Source organism: Gobio gobio, assembly GCF_949357685.1.
Source record: "Gobio gobio genome assembly, chromosome: 12".
NCBI lineage: Eukaryota > Metazoa > Chordata > Actinopteri > Cypriniformes > Gobionidae > Gobio > Gobio gobio.
The window spans coordinates 26,427,380-26,449,340 of NC_137105.1; positions in this window are offsets into that span (position 1 = coordinate 26,427,380).

Genomic DNA, 21,961 nt, shown 5'->3' on the forward strand with positions numbered 1-21,961 from the left:
TGCATTATGAATCTTTTTGTGCATTGACGACATTAGTGCAGTTGAAATGCATTGCATTATGAATCTTTTTGTGCATTGACGAGATTAGTGCTTCTGCATTGCAATGCATGCAAAACTCATTGTGCATTGAAGAGATAAGTACTTTTGCATGGCAATGCATACGAAACTCGTGCATTGAAGAGATAAGTGCTTTTGCATGCAAAACTCATTGTGCATTGAATAGATTATTGCTTTTGCATTGCAATGCATATAAGAACATGTACATTGAAGAGAAAAGTGCTTTTGCATTGAAATGCATAAAAAACTCATTGTGCACTGAAAAGATTAGTGTGTTTGCATTGCATTGCATTAAAAACATCTTGTGCATTGAAGAGATTAGGGATTTTGCATTGCAATGCATACAAAACCCATTATACAATAAATAGATTAGTGCGGTTTAAATGCATTGCATTATTAATCTTTTTGTGCATTTACGAGATTAGTGATTTTGCATTGCAATGCATACAAAACTCGTGCATTGAAGAGATAAGTGCTTTTGCATTGAAATGCATACAAAAACTCATTGTGCAATGAAGAGATTAGTGCTTTTGCATTGCAATGCATACAAAACCCATTATGCAATGAATAGATTAGTGCGGTTGAAATGCATTGCATTATTAATATTTTTGTGCATTGAAGAGATTAGTGATTTTGCATTGCAATGCATATAAGAACATGTTGTATATTGAAGAGAAAAGTACTTTTGCATTGCAATGCATAAAAAACTCGTGCATTGAAGAGAAAAATGCTTTTGCATTGCAATGCATAAAAAACCATTATGCCGTGAAGAGATAATTGCTTTTGCATTGTTGCTTATGCTTTTGCACGTGTTGTGCATTGAATAGATTACTGTGTTTGCATTGCATTGCATTATTAATCTTTTTGTGCATTGAAGAGGTTAGTGATTTTGCATTGCAATGCATTCAAAACTCGTTGTGCATTGAGAGTTAGTACTTTTGCATGGCAATGCATATAAAACTCGTGCATTGAAGAGATAAGTGCTTTTGCATTGCAGTGCATGCAAAACTAATTTTGCATTGCATAGATTATTGCTTTTGCATTGCAATGCATGCAAAACTCATTGTGCATTGAATAGATTATTGCTTTTGCATTGCATTGCATTAAAAACATCTTGTGCATTGAAGAGATTAGTGCTTTTGCATTGCAGTGCATACAAAACTCATTATGCAATGAATAGATTAGTATGGTTGAAATGCATTGCATTATTAATCTTTTTGTGCATTGAAGAGATTAGTGCTTTTGCATTGCAGTGCATGCAAAACTCATATGCATTGCATATATTATTGCTTTTGCATTGCAATGCATATAAGAACATGTTGTATATTGAAGAGAAAAGTGCTTTTGCATTGAAATGCATACAAAACCCATTATGCAATGAATAGATTAGTGCGGTTTAAATGCATTGCATTATTAATCTTGTGCATTGACGAGATTAGTGATTTTGCATTGCAATGCATACAAAATTCGTTGTGCATTGAAGAGATAAGTACTTTTGCATGGCAATGCATACGAAACTCGTGCATTGAAGAGATAAGTGCTTTTGCATTGCGAGATAAGTGCTTTTGCTTGCAAAACTCATTGTGCATTGAATAGATTATTGCTTTTGCATTGCATTGCATTATTAATCTTTTTGTGCATTTACGAGATTAGTGATTTTGCATTGAAATGCATACAAAACTCATTATGCAATGAATAGATTAGTGTGGTTGAAATGCAATGCATTATTAATCTTTTGTGCATTGAAGAGATTACTGATTTTGCATTGCAATGCATACAAAACCCATTATGCAATGAATAGGTTTTGTATGCATTTGAAATGTGCAGTTGAAATGCATTGCATTATGAATCTTTTTTGTGCATTGACGAGATTAGTGCAGTTGAAATGCATTGCATTATGAATCTTTTTGTGCATTGACGAGATTAGTGCTTCTGCATTGCAATGCATGCAAAACTCATTGTGCATTGAATAGATTATTGCTTTTGCATTGCAATGCATATAATAACATGTTGTATGTTGAAGAGAAAAGTGCTTTTGCATTGCAGTGCATACAAAAACTCATTGTGCATTGTCTAATCTTAGTGTGTTTGCATTGCATTGCATTAAAAAACATATTGTGCATTGAAGAGATTAGTGCTTTTGCATTACAGTGCATACAAAACTCATTATGCAATGAATAGATTAGTGTGGTTGAAATGCATTGCATTATTAATCTTTTTGTGCATTTACGAGATTAGTGATTTTGCATTGAAATGCATACAAAAACTCATTGTGCACTGAATAGATTAGTGTGTTTGCATTGCATTGCATTAAAAAACTTATTGTGCATTGAAGAGATTAGTGCTTTTGCATTGCAGTGCATACAAAACTCATTATGCAATGAATAGATTAGTGTGGTTGAAATGCATTGCATTATTAATCTTTTTGTGCATTGACGAGATTAGTGATTTTGCATTGCAATGCATACAAAACTCGTGCATTGAAGAGATACGTGCTTTTGCATTGCAATGCATGCAAAACTCATTGTGCATTGAATAGATTAGTGTGTTTGCATTACATTGCATAAAAAAACATCTTGTGCATTGAAGAGATTAGTGCTTTTGCATTGCAGTGCATACAAAAACTCATTGTGCATTGAATAGATTATTGATTTTGCATTGCATTGCATTAAAAACATCTTGTGCATTGAAGATATTAGTGATTTTGCATTGCAATGCATACAAAACCCATTATACAATAAATAGATTAGTGCGGTTTAAATGCATTGCATTATTAATCTTTTTGTGCATTTACGAGATTAGTGAGTTTGCATTGCAATGCATACAAAACTCGTGCATTGAAGAGATAAGTGCTTTTGCTTTGAAATGCATACAAAAACTCATTGTGCAATGAAGAGATTAGTGCTTTTGCATTGCAATATATACAAAACCCATTATGCAATGAATAGATTAGTGCGGTTGAAATGCATTGCGTTATTAATCTTTTTGTGCATTGAAGAGATTAGTGATTTTGCATTGCAATGCATATAAGAACATGTATATTGAAGAGAAAAGTACTTTTGCATTGCAATGCATAAAAAACTCGTGCATTGAAGAGAAAAATGCTTTTGCATTGCAATGCATAAAAAATCATTATGCCGTGAAGAGATAATTGCTTTTGCATTGTTGCTTATGCTTTTGCACGTGTTGTGCATTGAATAGATTACTGTGTTTGCATTGCATTGCATTATTAATCTTTTTGTGCATTGAAGAGGTTAGTGATTTTGCATTACAGTGCATACAAAACTCATTATGCAATGAATAGATTAGTGTGGTTGAAATGCATTGCATTATTAATCTTTTTGTGCATTGAAGAGATTAGTGATTTTGCATTGAAATGCATACAAAAACTCATTGTGCACTGAATAGATTAGTGTGTTTGCATTGCATTGCATTAAAAAACTTCTTGTGCATTGAAGAGATTAGTGCTTTTGCATTGCAATGCATATAAGAACATGTTGTATATTGAAGAGAAAAATGCTTTTGCATTGCAATGCATAAAAAATCATTATGCCGTGAAGAGATAATTGCTTTTGCATTGTTGCTTTTGCTTTTGCACGTGTTGTGCATTGAATAGATTACTGTGTTTGCATTGCATTGCATTATTAATCTTGTTGTGCATTGAAGAGGTTAGTGATTTTGCATTGCGATGCATTCAAAACTCGTTGTGCATTGAGAGATGAGTACTTTTGCATTGCAATGCATACAAAACTCATTGTGCCGAGAAGAGATAAGTGCTTTTGCATTGCAATGCATACGAAACACGCTGTGCATTAAGAGACAAGTACTTTTGCATGGCAATGCATATAAAACTCGTGCATTGAAGAGATAAGTGCTTTTGCATTGCAGTGCATGCAAAACTCATTTTGCATTGCATAGATTATTGCTTTTGCATTGCAATGCATTCAAGAACTCGGTGTGCATTGAAGTCATTAGTGATTATGCATTGCAATGCATGCAAAACTCATTATGCATTGCATATATTATTGCTTTTGCATTGCAATGCATGCAAAACTCGTTGTGCATTGAATAGATTATTGCTTTTGCATTGCAATGCATATAAGATCGTGTTGTACATTGAAGAGAAAAGTGCTTTTGCATTGCATTCAAGAACTCGGTGCATTGAATAGATTATTGCTTTTGCATGCAATGCTTTTAGGAATATTAGTGCATTGAAGAGACAAGTACTTTTGCATTGCATTCAAGAACTCAATTATGCATTATGAGATTTTGGTGCAATGCATATAAAATTCGTGCATTGAAGAGATATGTGCTTTGCATTGCTAAGCATATAAGAACGTGTTGTGCATTGAATATATTATTGCTTTTGCATTGCAATGCATGCAAAACTCATTGTGCATTGAATAGATTATTGCTTTTGCATTGCAATGCATATAAGAACGTGTTGTACATTGAAGAGAAAAGTACTTTTGCATTGCATTCAAGAACTCGGTGTGCATTGAATAGATTAAGAGATTAGTGCTTTTGCATTGAAACGCATACAAAAACTCATTGTTCATTGAATAGATTATTGCTTTTGCATTGCAATGCATATAAGAACGTGTTGTACATTGAAGAGAAAAGTGCTTTTGCATTGCATTCAAGAACTCGTGTGCATTGAATAGATTATTGCTTTTGCATGCAATGCTTTAGGAATATTAGTGCATTGAAGAGACAAGTACTTTTGTATTGCATTCAAGAACTCAATTATGCATTAAGAGATTTTAGTGCAATGCATATAAAATTCGTGCATTGAAGAGATATGTGCTTTGCATTGCAAAGCATATGAGAACGTGTTGTGCATTGAAGAGAAAAGCGCTTTTGCATTGAAACCCATACAAAAACTCCTTGTGCATTGAATAGATTAGTGTGTTTGCATTGCAATGCATATAAGAACATGCTGTATATTGAAGAGAAAAGCGCTTTTGCATTGTATTGCATTAAAGAACTCGTGTGCATTGAATAGATTATTGCTTTTGCATGCAAATGCTTTTAAGAACATGTTGTGCATTGAAGAGATTAGTGCTTTTGCATTGCAGTGCATACAAAACTCATTATGCAATGAATAGATTAGTGTGGTTGAAATAAATTGCATTATTAATCTTTTTGTGCATTGAAGAGATTAGTGATTTTGCATTGCAATTAATAGAAAACCCATTATGCAATGAATAGATTAGTGCGGTTGAAATGCATTGCATTATTAATCTTTTTGTGCATTGACGAGATTAGTGATTTTGCATTGCAATGCATAAGAAACTCGTGCATTGAAGAGATAAGTGCTTTTGCATTGCAGTGCATGCAAAACTCTTTTTGCATTGCATAGATTATTGCTTTTGCATTGCAATGCATAAGAAACTCGTTGTGCATTAAGAGACAAGTACTTTTGCATGGCAATGCATAAAAAACTCGTGCATTGAAGAGATAAGTGCTTTTGCATTGCAGTGCATGCAAAACTCTTTTTGCATTGCATAGATTATTGCTTTTGCATTGCAATGCATGCAAAACTCATTGTGCATTGAATAGATAGATTATTGAAATCATTGCAATGCATATAAGAACGTGTTGTTTATTGAAGAGAAAAGTGCTTTTGCATTGCATTGCATTCAAGAACTCGGTGTGCATTGAATAGATTATTGCGTTTGCATGCAATGCTTTTAGGAATATTAGTGCATTGAAGAGACAAGTACTTTTGCATTGCATTCAAGAACTCAATTATGCATTAAGAGATTTTGGTGCAATGCATATAAAATTCGTGCATTGAAGAGATATGTGCTTTGCATTGCTAAGCATATAAGAACGTGTTGTGCATTGAATATATTATTGCTTTTGCATTGCAATGCATGCAAAACTCATTGTGCATTGAATAGATTATTGCTTTTGCATTGCAATGCATATAAGAACGTGTTGTACATTGAAGAGAAAAGTACTTTTGCATTGCATTCAAGAACTCGGTGTGCATTGAATAGATTAAGAGATTAGTGCTTTTGCATTGAAACGCATACAAAAACTCATTGTTCATTGAATAGATTATTGCTTTTGCATTGCAATGCATATGAGAACGTGTTGTACATTGAAGAGAAAAGTGCTTTTGCATTGCATTCAAGAACTCGTGTGCATTGAATAGATTATTGCTTTTGCATGCAATGCTTTTAGGAATATTAGTGCATTGAAGAGACAAGTACTTTTGTATTGCATTCAAGAACTCAATTATGCATTAAGAGATTTTAGTGCAATGCATATAAAATTCGTGCATTGAAGAGATATGTGCTTTGCATTGCAAAGCATATGAGAACGTGTTGTGCATTGAAGAGAAAAGCGCTTTTGCATTGAAACCCATACAAAAACTCCTTGTGCATTGAATAGATTAGTGTGTTTGCATTGCAATGCATATAAGAACATGTTGTATATTGAAGAGAAAAGCGCTTTTGCATTGCATTGCATTCAAGAACTCAGTGTGCATTGAATAGATTATTGCTTTTGCATTGCAATGCATGCAAAACTCATTGTGCAGTGAATAGATTATTGCTTTTGCATTGCAATGCATATAGGAACATGTTGTATATTGAAGCATTGCATTCAAGAACTCGGTGTGCATTGAAGTCATTAGTGCTTTTGCATTACAATGCATACAAAACTCGTGGATTGAAGAGATAAGTGCTTTTGCATTGCAATGCATACAAAACTCATTGTGCCTTAAAGAGATAAGTGCTTTTGCATTGCAATGCATTTAAGAACGTGTTATGCATTGAAGAGATTAGTGCTTTTGCATTGAAATGCATACAAAAACCCATTGTGCATTGAATAGATTATTGCTTTTGCATTGCAAAACATATAAGTGTTTTTAAATAGCCCCTTTCCTTTTGTTTTTTTGTTTTGTTTTGTTGTTGTTGTTTTCTGTTTAGTTATTAACTTTTGTATTTTGACAACATTTGTAATTACATGTATGTGTATATTCTCTTTCCCCTACGAGAGTTTTGTATTTTACTGTTTTTTGTCAATAAAAAAAAAAAAAAAGAACGTTTCTGGCCAAGGAGTCTACAAAAGGTTTTCAACTATATATTCTCAAATATTCCTTCTGATGTTAAAGCAGACCAAAGGGTAAACAAAGGTTTACATTTGCTATATATTTTCATAGAACCCTTTTTATATTAAATCAGCTATACAGTATATGTATACAGTATAATACATATATGACCAACTGAACATATTTCTGGCCTCGATCTTGAATTTACTATACATACTCATTGATTTCCTTTCTGATTCCCTTTTTTCTGATTTGTGGACAAAGGGTCAACAGAAGGTTAAATAAGCCAGGCAGCAGTCCATATGTCCAAAAATGGACATATGGAATATGGACTACTTATGGACTTTTGGCTCTTAAGGCATAAAGATGTTCAGTACGTGGACCACGGTATGGCTGATTTTCCATTAGGAGTCTTTGAGAATATATAGTTGAAAATCTTGTGTGGATCCCTTGGCCAGAAACATATTCAGTAGATAAAATATGGATTTCTGCATAGCCATAACGTAAAAAAACTGCAGAACATTTGGCTAGTAATAGAAAATAATTAAATGAGTATATATAGTAAGATAGTGTTCACAGACTCATAAGGCAAAATATATATTCAGTAAGTCAAATATATGGACTTCTGTACAGCCATAACGTAAAAAAATATAAAAATAAATAAAAACCTTTTGTGGAACTTTTGGCTAGTAATCAGAAGAGAAGTCAATGAGCATATATAGTAAATTAGTGTTTAAGTACTCTTGGACCAAAACATGTTCAGTAGGTCAAATATGGACTTCTGTACAGCCATAATGTAAAAAACAAAAAACTTTTTTGGAACCTTTTGCTAGTAATGGCAATCAGAAGAGAAGTCAATGAGCATTAATAGTAAATTAGTGTTTAAGTTCTCTTGGGCATAAAACATGTTCAGTAGGTCAAATATGGACTTTTGTACAACCATAAAGTACAAAAAATGAATTAAAAAAAATGTAAAAACTTGTGTGGAATTTTTGGCTAGTAATGGCAATCAGAAGAGAAGTCAATGAGCATATATAGTGAATTAGTGTTTAGGTACTCTTGGGCAAAAAACATGTTCAGTAGGTCAAATATGGACTTCTGTAAAGCCATAACGTAAAAAAAAAAAAGTTAAAACTTTTGTGGAACTTTTGGCTAGTAATTGGAATTAGAAGGAAAGTCAATGAGTATGTATAGAAAGTTAGTGTTTAAGAACTCTCGGGCCAAAAATATGTTATGTAGGTCAAATATGGACAGCCATAATGCAAAAAGCAAAACAAACTTTATTGGATCTTTTTGCTAGTAATGGCAATCATAAGAGAAGTCAATGAGCAAGTAAGTTAGTGTTTAAGTACTCTTGGGTCAAAAACATGTTCAGTTGGTCAAATATGGACATCTGTACAGACATAAAATGTATAAAAAAATTAAACAAAAAAAAACTTCTGGAATTTTTGGCTAGTAATGGCAATCAGAAGAGAAGTCACTGAGCATATATGATAAATTAGTGTTTAAGGACTCTTGGTCCAAAAACATGATAAGTTTGTCAAATATGGACTTCTGTACAGCCATAATGTAAAAAACAAAAAAACTTTTCTAAAACTTTTTTGGAACTTTTTGCTAGTAATGGCAATCAGAAGAGTAGTCAATGAGCATATATATTAAGTTAGTGTTTAAGTACTCTTTGGCGAAAAACATGTTCTGTAGGTCAAATATGGACTTCTGTACAGCCATAATGTAAAATACAAAAAACTTTTCTAAAACTTTTTTGGAACTTTTTGCTAGTAATGGCAATCAGAAGAGTAGTCAATGAGCATATATAGTAAGTTAGTGTTTAAGTACTCTTTAGCATAAAACATGTTCAGTAGGTCAAATATGGACTTCTGTAAAGCCATTATGTAAAAAACAAAAAACTTTTTTCAAACTTTTTTCGATCTTTTTGCTAGTAATGGCAATCAGAAGAGAAGTCAATCAGGATAAATAGTAAGTTAGTGTTTAAGTACTCTTGGGCCAAAAACATGTTCAGTAGGTCAAATATGTACATCTCTACAGCCATAACATGAATTAAAAAAAATTAATAATTTAAAAAAACTTTTGTAGAATTTTTGGCTAGTAATGGCAATCAGAAGACAAGTCAATGAGGATATGTAGTAAATTAGTGTTTATGCACTCTTAGGCGTAAAACATGTTCAGTTGATCAAAAATGGACTTCTGTACCGCCATAATGTAAAAAACAAAAAACTTTTTAAGAACTTTTTGCAAGTAATGGCAATCAAAAGAGTTGTCAATGAGCATATATAGTAAGTTAGTGTTTAAGTACTCTTTAGCATAAAACATGTTCAGTAGGTCAAATATGGACTTCTGTTAAGCCATTATGTAAAAAACTAAAAACTTTTTAAAAACTTTTTAAAAACATTTTAAAAACTTTTTAAAAACTTTTTTAAAACTTTTTTAAAACTTTTTTAAAACTTTTGTAAAACTTTTTAAAAACTTTTTTCGATCTTTTTGCTAGTAATGGCAATCAGAAGAGAAGTCAATGAGGATAAATAGTAAATAAGTGTTTAAGTACTCTTGGGCCAAAAACATGTTCAGTAGGTCAAATATGGACATCTCTACAGCCATAACATGAATTTAAAAAATTAAAAAATTTAAAAAAAACTTTTGTGGAATTTTTGGCTAGTGATGGCAATCAGAAGACAAGTCAATGAGAATATATAGTAAATTAGTGTTTAAGCACTCTTAGGCGTAAAACATGTTCAGTTGATTAAATATGGACTTCTGTACCGCCATAATGTAAAAAACAAAAAACCTTTTAGGAACTTTTTGCTAGTAATGGCAATCAGAAGATAAGTCAATGAGCATATATATTAAGTTAGTGTTTAAGTACTCTTGGGCGAAAAACATGTTCAGTAGGTCAAATATGGACTTTTGTACAGCCATAGTGTAAAAAAAATTAAAATAAATAAAGTTAAAACTTTCTCTACAGCCATAACATGAATAAAAAAATAAAACAAAATAAAAAACTTTTGTGGAATTTTGGCTAGTAATGGCAATCAGAAGAGAAGTCAATGAGCATATATAGTAAGTTAGTGTTTAAGTACTCTTGGGCCAAAAACATGTTCAGTAGGTCAAATATGGACTTTTGTACAGCCATAGTGTAAAAAAAATTAAAAAAAATACAGTTAAAACTTTCTCTACAGCCATAACATGAATAAAATAAAAAAATAAAACAAAATAAAAAAACTTTTGTGGAATTTTGGCTAGTAATGGCAATCAGAAGAGAAGTCAATGAGCACATATAGTAAGTTAGTGTTAGTGTATAGTAAGTTAGTGTACTCTTGGGCCAAAAACATGTTCAGTTGGTCAAATATGGACATCTGTACAGCCATAACATGTTTAAAAAAAAAAAAAAATGTAAAAAAAACTTTTGTGGAATTTTTGGCTAGTAATGGCAATCAGAAGACAACTCAATGAGAATATATAGTAAATTAGTGTTTAAGCACTCTTAGGCGTAAAATATGTTCAGTTGATCAAATATGGACTTCTGTACAGCCATAATGTAAAAAACAAAAAACTTTTTAAAAACTTTTTAAAAACTTTTTAAAAACTTTTTTTAAAAACTTTTTAAAAACTTTTTAAAAACTTTTTAAAAACTTTTTAAAAACTTTTTGCTAGTAATGGCAATCAGAAGAGAAGTCAATGAGCATAAATAGTAAGTTAGTGTTTAAGTTCTCTTGGGCCAAAAACATGTTCAGTAGGTCAAATATGGACATCTCTACAGCCATAACATGAATACAAAAATTAAAAAAACTAAAAAAAAAACTTTTGTGGAATTTTTGGCTAGTAATGGCAATCAGAAGACAAGTCAATGAGAATATATAGTAAATTAGTGTTTAAGCACTCTTAGAAGTAAAACGTTTTCAGTTGATCAAATATTGACTTCTGTACAGCCATAATGTAAAAAAAAAAAAAAAAAAAAAATCTAAAACTTTTGTGGAACTTTTGGCTAGTAGTTGGAATTAGAAGGAAAGTCAATGAGTATGTATATATATATATATATATATATATATATATATATATATATATATATATATATATATATATATATATATATATATATATATATATATATATATATATATATATATATATATATATATATATTTTTTTTTTTTTTTTTTTTTTTTTTTTTTTAATTTTTTGGAACTTTTGGCTAGTAATGGCAATCAGAAGAGAAGTCAATGAGCATAGATATTAAGTTAGTGTTTCGGTACTCTTGGGCGAAAAACATGTTCAGTAGGTCAAATATGGACATCTCTACAGCCATAACATGAATAAAAAAAAATTAAAAATTAAATAAAAACTTTTTTGGAACTTTTTGCTAGTAATGGCAATCAGAAGAGAAGTCAATGAGCATATATTAAGTTAGTGTTTAAGTACTCTTGGGCGAAAAACATGTTCAGTAGGTCAAATATGGACTTCTGTAGAGCCATAATGTAAAAAAAAAAACTTGTTTAAAACTTTTTTAAAACTTTTTCTTTACTTTTTGCTAGTAATGGCAATCAGAAGAGAAGTCAATGAGCATAAATAGTAAGTTAGTGTTTAAGTACTCTTGGGCCAAAAACATGTTCAGTAGGTCAAATATGGACATCTCTACAGCCATAACATAAATTTTAAAAAAATTTAAATTTAAAAAAGCTTTTTTGGAACTTTTTGCTGGTAATGGCAATCAGAAGAGAAGTCAATGAGCATATATATTAAGTTAGTGTTTAAGTACTCTTGGGCGAAAAACATGTTCAATTGGTCAAATATGGACTTCTGTACAGCCGTAATGTAAAAACAAAAAACGTTTTAAAAACTTTTTTAAAACTTTTTTCGAACTTTTTTCTAGTAATGGCAATCAGAAGACAAGTCAATGAGCATATATAGTAAGTTAGTGTTTAAGTACTCTTGGGCCAAAAACATGTTCAGTTGGTCAAATATGGACATCTGTACAGCCATAACATGTATAAAAAAAATTAAAAATAAAAAAAAACTTTTGTGGAATTTTTGGCTAGTAATGGCAATCAGAAGACAAGTCAATGAGAATATATAGTAAATTAGTGTTTAAAGCAGCACTAGGTAACTTTTCAACCTTCATAATATATTTTCAAAACTCTTGTGATGATACATCGACTTACAATAGGTTGAATGACACGTCTGCCATAGCCTGACGGGGTCTGTATCGTATTTAATCGTACTTTTAAACTTCGGGTTTCGGGTAGTAACCCGAGAACAAAAAGAACTACAAAATTAGACTGCTTTACGGCATATCCGTCACTTCCACCACCATCCCCACTTCCTTAAATTCGGACGTGCGTGACAAAATCGCTCGCAAATCATTTGTTTGCCGAATGTTATAGTCATGGCCGAAGCAGCACAGAAAAATAAGAAAGCAAAGGTTTTGTCTGAGGAAAGCAAAAAGAGAAAACGAGAAAGTGATCGGATTAAAGGCAGGACGAGGATCAACATTGGGCCAGCGTTTGCTCGTTGGCGTGAGCTGAAGGAGGAGGGGCTACATTCTTGCAAGTAAATACGTAATACATACAAAATCATATTTTAGGATACCTAACATGTCTGTGATATTGGTTTATTTGTCTTTCCTCAAGCTTTAATGCAAATCGATTTTTCGAATTTCCAGATTCATCTATGGTAGCTTGATATTATAATATTGACGATATATGGTTGTTACCTACCACTCAAACATTGAATTGAAGTATCATATAGATTCTGTAAAACGGGAACCAATAGACTAGGCTACTATAATGACGCTGGCTTGTAAACGTGAGCATCGCGATCATTTGGCGTTTGAAAAAAATAAAACCCATGAAATTGTATTCATATGACATGCTGAAACATATGCCACTGTACCTGGGATGAAGACATTTCACACGCGACGCAAGCAGAACACCTCATGTGAACTCCTGCAGAGTTCAGGGCTATCATAGTTGTCATGTCAACAAATGCACGTGCGATGCATCCCCTGATGTAGAGTGACCGTTTACGACAGTAGTAGAGGACAATACTGTTTCACAACTGTAGGGGGAGCCCAAGAGCAAAAGTTACCTAGTGCGGCTTTAAGCACTCTTAGGCGTAAAACATGTTCAGTTGATCAAATGTGGACTTCTGTATAGCCATAATGTAAAAAACAAAAAACTTGTAAAAAACTTTTTAAAAACTTTTTTAAAACTTTTTTCGAACTTTTTGCTAGTAATGGCAATCAGAAGAGAAGTCAATGACCATGATTAGTAAGTTAGTGTTTAAGTTCTCTTGGGCCAACAACATGTTCAGTAGGTCAAATATGGACATCTCTACAGCCATAACATGAATAAAAAAAATAAAAAAATAAAAAAAAACTTTTGTGGAATTTTTGGCTAGTAATGGCAATCAGAAGACAAGTCAATGAGAATATATAGTATTAGTGTTTAAGCACTCTTAGGTGTAAAACGTTTTCAGTTGATCAAATATTGACTTCTGTACAGCCATAATGTAAAAAAAAAAAAAAAAAAAAAAATAAAACATTTGTGGAACTTTTGGCTAGTAGTTGGAATTAGAAGGAAAGTCAATGAGTATGTAGAGTAATATTTATATATATATATATATATATATATATATATATATATATATATATATATATATATATATATATATATTTATTTATTTATTTATTTATTATTTTTTTTTTTTTTGGAACTTTTGGAACTTTTGGAACTTTTGGCTAGTAATGGCAATCAGAAGAGAAGTCAATGAGCATAGATACTAAGTTAGTGTTTAAGTTAGTACTCTTGGGCCAAAAACATGTTCAGTAGGTCAAATATGGACATCTCTACAGCCATAACATGAATAAATTTTTTTTTTGAATTATATGAAAACTTTTTTGGAACTTTTTGATAGTAATGGCAATCAGAAGAGAAGTCAATGAGCATATATATTAAGTTAGTGTTTAAGTACTCTTGGGCGAAAAACATGTTCAGTAGGTCAAATATGGACTTCTGTAGAGCCAAATTGTAAAAAAAAAAACTTTTTTAAAAATTTTTTCAAACTTTTTGCTAGTAATGGCAATCATAACTGAGTACTGAATGAATGACATGAATAAAAAATAAAAAAAATTAAAAAAAACTTTTGTGGAATTTTTGGCTAGTAATGGCAATCAGAAGGGAAGTCAATGAGCATATATAGTAAATTAGTGTTTAGGTACTCTTGGGCAAAAAACATGTTCAGTAGGTCAAATATGGATTTCTGTACAGCCAAAACATGAATAAAAAAATAAAACCAAATAAAAAAACTTTTGTGGAATTTTGGCTAGTAATGGCAATCAGAAGAGATGTCAATGAGCATATATATTAAGTTAGTGTTTAAGTACTCTTGGGCGAAAAACATGTTCAATAGGTCAAATATGGACTTCTGTACAGCCATAATGTAAAACAAAAAACGTTTTAAAAATTTTTTTTTAACTTTTTTTTAACTTTTTTCTAGTAATGGCAATCAGAAGAAAAGTCAATGAGCATAAATAGTAAGTAAGTGTTTAAGTACTCTTGGGCCAAAAACATGTTCAGTAGGTCAAATATGGAAATCGTCTCAGGTTACGAATGTAACCATTGTTCCCTGAGAACAGGGAACGAGACGCTGCGTCAGTTTGACGCTACGGGAACGCCCTCGGCGTGACAGGTGTCTGAGCTACAATCGAATCACATCAGTCCTACTGACCGGCGACAGCCGATGACGTCATCCAGATGCGACCAGGAAGTATAAAAGGGCGCCTCTGCCAACATGACACCGCCCTTCGTCTTCAGGGACTGTTTGGCAGGCAAACCCTGAGGCATGGCAAAGCTACGCAGCGTCTCGTTCCCTGTTCTCAGGGAACAATGGTTACATTCGTAACCTGAGACGTTCCCTTTCGAAAGGGAACTCGCGCTGCGTCAGTTTGACGCTACGGGGAACGATATACCCACGCCGCCATGCCGAGGGGAGTGCATGCCCACTGGCAGTGAAAAACTGTCAGGACAAGCAAATTCAAAAGAAATGCCTGAACCACTCCCCCTCTGGTCACATAAGGCTGTCAGTGACAGCATTCCCTACGGTCATGGCCCAAGCTATAAGCCTGAGTAGGAAGCTTCGAACACTTAGAGAAGTTCTACCCAGGCCGCTCAAAGGCCTGGATCCAACCCATTCGAAAGAACGGGGCTCCTTTAAGGGAATGTGGCTAGGGGGCCCTAGGGCGCCCCAGCCAGCCACTACTGCCACCAAGGAGGCCTAGCTTGGTGCTTTTTAAAACGGGCACTTCAGCCGGGCCATCCCTGTCTGTTCGATAACAGAGCCTCTGGGTACTTGCCTCCTGGAGAGGCATCCAGTCCAAGGGACTGCAGAATGACAATGTCCTCCTCAGACCGGATCTCAGAGACGGGAATCCTGGAGAGCAGTACTCAGCATAGCGCTTTCTACCCTTGCCAGCGAGGGGAGCTAATCTGCTCGATCCTAGGATCTACTGAGCTATTATCAGATAGAAACACTCAGGAGGCCAGACTGACCTAAAAGCTGATCTAATTGGGAGGCCACCCTAGGGGCCTACGACCACCCGATCAGGCCCAGGCAGCTTCGGCTCACATACGACCCTCCGAAAGGAGGGGAGCTTAAAGGGGGCTGCCCAGTAGGTAAACCAGGTTGCAGGCTGAAATCCCCTCCTTGGGGACCAAGTAGCAGAAGTGACACCAGTCGCGCCAGGGTAAGACTTTACCAGATGCTGCCGGCTAAGGGCCAGATCACTGATAGCAAGTCACCACTGGCTGTCAGCGTTACGCCAGTTAGCAGTCCTTGCACTGAGAACCAAAAGACCCGTTTAGGGAGGCCCAGTGAGGCCCATTGTATAATAGGAATATATGCCAGAGAAGCCTGAGAAATCAGGCTCAGGAACTCGCTTAGAGGGAGGCCTGGTGAGGCCTACTACCTGATCGCAGTTGAAGCCGACTGTCAAGGTAGCTGAAAAACGGAAACTCGTTTTCTCAGGGAGGCCTAATGGAGGCCTACTACCTGATAGTCCAGCTACAACAGTTAACCGAGCATCCTGACTCGGGAAGTAACCCTCAGGGAGGCCTTGTGAGGCCTACTACCTGATAGCAAGCTTTGCTAACTGCCTGAGCGTCTGACTCAGGAACTCATCCTCAGGGAGGCCTTGTGAGGCCTACTACCTGATAGCAAGCCCATAGGGCCTGTTTAGCGAGCCTTAGGGGAGGTTTAGTGCTTAGGCCTACCGTCTGGTAGCAAACTAAGCCAGCTGCCCGAGCACCTCTGACTCGGGAACTCACCCTTGGGGAGGCCTGGTGAGGCCTACCACCTGATAACAGGCTTTTTAGGGAGGCCTGTAGAGGCCTACTACCTGACAGCAAGCATTGCTAGTTACCCGAGCATCCTCACTCAGGAACTCGCCCTCAAGAGAGGCCTAGTGAGGCCTACTACCTGATAGCGGGCCTGCAGGGAGGCCCAGCCTGCTAACTGCAGGCGACTCGTGCTAACTGTTTCTCATTTTGATGGTCCAGGAGCCCAGAAACATGCCCTCGGGGAGGCCTGGTGAGGCCTACTACCTTATGCTAGGAGTTGGATAGGCCTAGTAAGGCCTACGACTCGATAATGGGCCCTTAGAGAGGCCCAGTAAAGCCTTACAATCAGTCTACCGGGAGGCCTAGTGCGGCCTACTACCCAGCAGCAGCCTAGCAGTTTGTGTGCTAGCTGGCACGGCGACTGGCAAACAGGAGCCCTCCTTCAGGGAGGCCTGGCGAGGCCTACTACCTTGCGACCAGTCTTCAGGGAGGCCTAATGCGGCCTACTACCCAGCAGCGGCCTAGCAGTTCCTGTGCTAGCTGACATGGCGACTGGCAAACAGGAGCGCTCCTTCAGGGAGGCCTGGTGAGGCCTACTACCTGCCAATGGTTCATCACAACCCACCAAGTGACTGAGCCCAAGCCTGCGCCCTCAAGGGAGGCCTGGTGAGGCCTGCTACCTCATGCCGAGTCTTCAGGGAGGCCTGGTGCGGCCTACCACCCATCAACAGCTTAGCAGCCCATGCTAGCTGGCAGCGACTGGCGAAAGGGAGCCTGCCTTCAGGGAGGCCCGATGGGGCCTACCACCTCACAGCAGGCCTGCAGGGACGGCTTCCTGGTGGCAAGAGTGAAAAACTGTTATGCTGTTATAACCTTGGACTGACAGTAGCTTCTCTGCTGGCTGACAAAAAAAAAAATTAACATCCAACTGTTAACTAGGGTTAGTAGTTGGGAAATTCTGCTACTTGAAGCCGACATCGTTGGGGAGCAATATATACCGCAATACACATGGGGCCGAGCTTTGCAGAGGCCCACCAAGGCTGACTACCTATTTTCCAGGTTGCAGCTAATAAATTGCCAACCTCCCCAACCGTCAGGACTCACTCGCAAGGAGGCCTGTCTGAGGCCTACTACCTGAACTGGAGTCTACTGCCAAGACTGCCCCAGCTGGCTACTCACAGCCAGCTGGTCCTACAATCCATCCCAGCCTAGCTGGGTGACTCGATTCCTTCTGGAGCCAACCGTATAATGGTGCAGTCTTATCGGCAGCGCCTACAAGCACTGGAACCTAATCACATTGTCCATAGCAGGGTACTCGGCAAACCAAACGCCCTGTACCCCCTAAGCGGGGGGAGTACCACATACGCCACCCACCACATGGAGGTCCTAGCTTTAATAGCGGCCTACCATACCGTGCAAGGGCGTCAGCCATGGCAATGCTCTGGCTACAAGGGAGCTCACGACCAAACCAACATAAACAAAGGGTTGAAAAGTGCTGCTCGACCCGAGCCATGGGTGAGGCAGAATGATACAGAGCTAGGAGTGGAGGTACTCAAATCTACCCTGCCTTGTCAGGGGAGTACTATCAACTGGCCAGGGCATATACAGGAAGGGCCAGCGCCTGCCAAAAAAACTGGCGGCCTCTAAAAACTAGCTCTGGAAAGCCGGGCTGAGCTATGCATACGGAATCTTCGTATCTGCATGAAAAACGCCTCAACCCTTGCCCCACGACTACTGGCTAAGTCGCTATCAATACTGCACAGCACCAACCTGCATTACTAGGAAAATCCCCAAAACACAGGTAAGGGGGCGGGCCTTGGCCGGACTACTCAACACAAGAGGAGGCTACATTAGGGACAGTAATAAAGCTAGATTCAGAAAAGGAACAGCTACCCGGAGTGCAGACGCTTTCTTGGCGTGCATCTCCGTAATCCCTTGAAAGCCTAGGCCAATCTAGATCTGTACCCGAGGTCCATAAAAGGGCCGCTACTATTGCACCATGCAAAAAGGGGCACTCGGGTAGAAATGCCAATCGTTAAATAGATCTGGCTCTAGATCTAACTGTAGTTCTAGCATGGTCTGATCCTGTATTCTCCAGAAATTTACACTGAGAGAAGATACAGACCGCCTTACCCTGAGGCGGCTACCAGTTAACAGCTTAATACCAGGAGGAAAAACTCCTAGCCTCCTTTTAGCACAGAAAAACCCCTCTTTTCTTTTTTTTTTCTTTTTTTTGTATATATATATGTATCTATATATATATAACCGATACACACCCTCAGAAAGTGAACGGTATTCCCAGCGTTAGTTCTTAACGCATCTTTATTGCCTTAGGCTTGAAAATAAAAGGGGGCTGTACAGCTTCCAACGCGAGATATACCATACCAAATATGGTGTTAGCTGGCTTCCGCTAGCGGTACTGATATTTGTACAGGGCTTAAGCAACTGGTTTTTGTTTAAAATGACATTTTATCGTTCTAGCCGACCCAGCAGGGGAACTACAGGCCCTTTAAACTTGCATCCCGTGATCCCCGAAGCCCTCAACAGGGAGCGTAAGCTTACAGAAAATATGTAATAATTTCCCTTATAGGGGACTTACCCGCTCGCCTGCGGCACGCCATGATATCCACCCACAAGCTTTATTTTCACATGAATGCTTAGGTGTACTACTACCACGGGGCTGAGGGGGCGCACTCACCAACCAGGCCAGGCAGGCCATCAGAGTCTGACGTTGCTCTTTCTCCGCTCATCATGGGCCCGCCCAGCCTGGTGTTAAAGCGCCTGGGGAGAAAAAACCTAGGAGAAGGACGCCCTCCTCACTCAACGCGCTCTTGGGGGAGGAGACTTGTCCCAGCGTGGTCTTCTTCGCTGGAACCGACCTTGCCCGGCGTCCTTCCTATTCCTAGTGCGGGAGTCCCGCCTCTTCTGCGCCCTACTCCGCCACTGAGGGGGCGCACGAGAGGCGACACTGGCTCGCTGGTCCTGTCGCTGACCCTCGGGCCGCGATGGACCAGGGCCTCCCGCCTGCCTGGGCGCGGCCCCGGATCTCCGCGGAATGCATGATCTGAATGCTGCTGAGCGCGCCCTCGCCTCTCTGAACCTTTCCACCACCGCCTCGACGGAGGTGCCGAAAAGCTCAGAGGGCGAGACCGGGGCATCGAGGAGAAAAGCTTTCTCTTTCGCCCCGATGTCCGCGAGGTTCAGCCACAGATGTCTCTCCGTAGCTACCATAGCCGCCATCGCACGCCCGATGGCGACTGCTGTTTGCTTGGAAGCACGGAGAGCCAGATCTGTGGTGAGGCGGAGCTCAGCCATCGCGTCAGGGGGTAAGCCCTCCCCCTGGTCGAGATCCTTCAGCAAGTCGGCCTGGTATGCCTGTAGCACTGCGGTAGTATGCAGTGCTGCAGCGGCCTGACCCGCTGACGTGTACGCCCTACCGTTTAAGCGCGAGGTATTTTTCAGCGCTTTAGACGGCAGAGTGGGAGTTCTCAGTGTCGATGGCCTCCCCGACGCGAGATAGTTCGCAAACGTCTCGTCAATCGGAGGCATCGACACGTACCCATGCTCAGCCGATCCTTCAACATCAGCGAAGTTCCCACGCTGATGCCGAAATATCCGGGCTGAGTATGGGTTCCTCCATGCCCCCGAGATCTGGTCGTGCAGATCGGGGAGGAATGGAAGGCTCCCCAGAGGTGAAGGGTTATGGCCGGAGAGAAAGCGATCATCCAGGCGACCAGGACGCTCGGGTTCTCTCCTAGCGCGCTGCCAGCGTAACTCCAGCCTGCTGGTGGCGCGCTCCATAACCTCGATCAGCTCTGTGTACACGGGGCAAGATGGCTGGGAGGGTTCGGTTCCAACCGATTCATTACCACCCTGCCCAGCCATCCTCTGCTCAAATGGAAGAGCATCGGCTGACGAAGAGGAAAGATCCGACTCCTCCCCCGTCAGCCGCCCCTCGCGACCTGGCTGGTCGTCTGTGAGGATTACACCCTCCTCCAGACGACAAGCCAAGTCCGTCTGAGAACCCCAGGACTTCCGTCGTCGCTCAGCCTTGGCGTGAGCAGGACCGTCCCCAGACGCTGGCCCCTCTTCCCTCGAGAAGAGGGCCAGGCGAGAGCGGAGCGTTCGGATGGGGAAACGCTCGCAGTTCGCGCAAGAGGCTCCCTCAAGAACCTCCCGCGCGTGCTCTTCCCCCAGGCAGTAGACACAGAGATTGTACGTGTCCTCAGGCGTCAAATACCTGGGACACGGATCCGCACACTTTCTAAAGTGTCGGGTCTTCTGTGAACACTTCATCCTTTCTTACCAATGTAATTCTCTCTTGTAACACCAGACAGAACAGTCACTGAAGACGAAGAAGCGGTGTCATGTTGGCAGAGGCGCCCTTTTATACTTCCTGGTCGCATCTGGATGACGTCATCGGCTGTCGCCGGTCAGTAGGACTGATGTGATTCGATTGTAGCTCAGACACCTGTCACGCCGAGGGCGTTCCCGTAGCGTCAAACTGACGCAGCGCGAGTTCCCTTTCGAAAGGGAACTCAACAGCCATAACATGAATAAAAAAATTTAAAAAATTAAAAAAATCTTTTGTGGAATTTTTGGCTAGCAATGGCAATCAGAAGGGAAGTCAATGAGCATATATAGTAAATTAGTGTTTAGGTACTCTATGGCAAAAAACATGTTCAGTAGGTCAAATATGGACTTCTGTACAGCCATAACATGAATGAAAAAATAAAACAAAATAAAAAACTTTTGTGGAATTTTGGCTAGTAATGGCAATCAGAGGAGAAGTCAATGAGCATATATAGTTGGTTAGTGTTTAAGTACTCTTGGGCCAAAAACATGTTCAGTTGGTCAAATATGGACATCTCTACAGCCATAACATGTATAAAAAATTTTTTAAAAAAATGTTGTGGATTTTTTGGCTAGCAATGGCAATCAGAAGACAAGTCAATGAGAATATATAGTAAATTAGAGTTTAAGCACTCTTAGGCGTAAAACATGTTCAGTTGATCAAATATGGACTTCTGTACAGCCATAATGTAAAAAACAAAAAACTTTTGAAAAACTTTTGAAAAACTTTTGAAAAACTTTTTAAAAACAAAACTTTTTAAAAACTTTTTTAAAACTTTTTTCGAACTTTTTGCTAGTAATGGCAATCAGAAGAGAAGTCAATGAGCATACATAGTAAGTTAGTGTTTAAGTACTCTTGGGCCAAAAACATGTTCAGTAGTTCAAATATGGACATCTCTACAGCCATAACATGAATAAAAAAATAAAAAAAATAAAAAAAAAACTTTTGTGAAATTTTTGGCTAGTAATGGCAATCAGAAGAGAAGTCAATGAGAATATATAGTAAATTAGTGTTTAAGCACTCTTAGGCGTAAAACATTTTCAGTTGATCAAATATTGACTTCTGTAAAGCCATAATGTAAAAAAAAAAAAAAAAAAAAAGCTAAAACTTTTGTGGAAGTTTTGGCTAGTAGTTGGAATT